A 721-nucleotide genomic window follows, 5' to 3' on the forward strand; every position below is an offset into this window, starting at 1 on the left:
ATGAAAAGCTGGCTAAATGTAATATTTCTCAAAGATTTGTAAGATACTATTATACATAATTGTACAAGCCCATTTTTATCATGAAGCTTTTAGGGTAAATGCTCAGGTGTAGTACCAAGCATTTGCTTGGAATACTTTTTAGTAATGTAGTGAAAAGTTAATCAACAGAACTAAAGGGGGCAGGAGTTGTACAAGTGTTGAACCAGATATTGAACAGTGAGCTTTCTCCCTTGCAGCCTTTTGATCCTTGAAATGTACAAACCATTCTAAATGGTCTGAAGTTTTGTAGGTCTATTCTTGCTACTTAGAATTGCCTAACTAATGTGTGGTGTATTCAAATATAGTCAGTGGGGTTGATTTACTGGAAATAATAGAAAACATTCAATTCCTTACTATGTAAAATACAGTAAAGTTGTGTTTTTTGCCATCATCATATTAAAAAAAAAGTTGTTTTTAGTTTTTTTTTACATTTACGTTTAAGTGAGAGCAGCAATTTTCTTACATTTTCTGCAAATAAAACAGGCTGTAACAAGTTCTACTATTGTACTGCAGTTTACTAGATGCAAAGTTTAGGCATGTCTTTAAAATGAAAGAAAAAACATAGAAGAAATACATTTCATTATGCAACATTCCCATAATAGTATTATATAGTTATAAAAATGCATTTATAGATCAATAGAAGAAAACTAGAGATTATGACATAAAAAGAGAAATACGACGT

Source organism: Pyxicephalus adspersus, chromosome 12 (assembly GCF_032062135.1).
Source record: "Pyxicephalus adspersus chromosome 12, UCB_Pads_2.0, whole genome shotgun sequence".
NCBI lineage: Eukaryota > Metazoa > Chordata > Amphibia > Anura > Pyxicephalidae > Pyxicephalus > Pyxicephalus adspersus.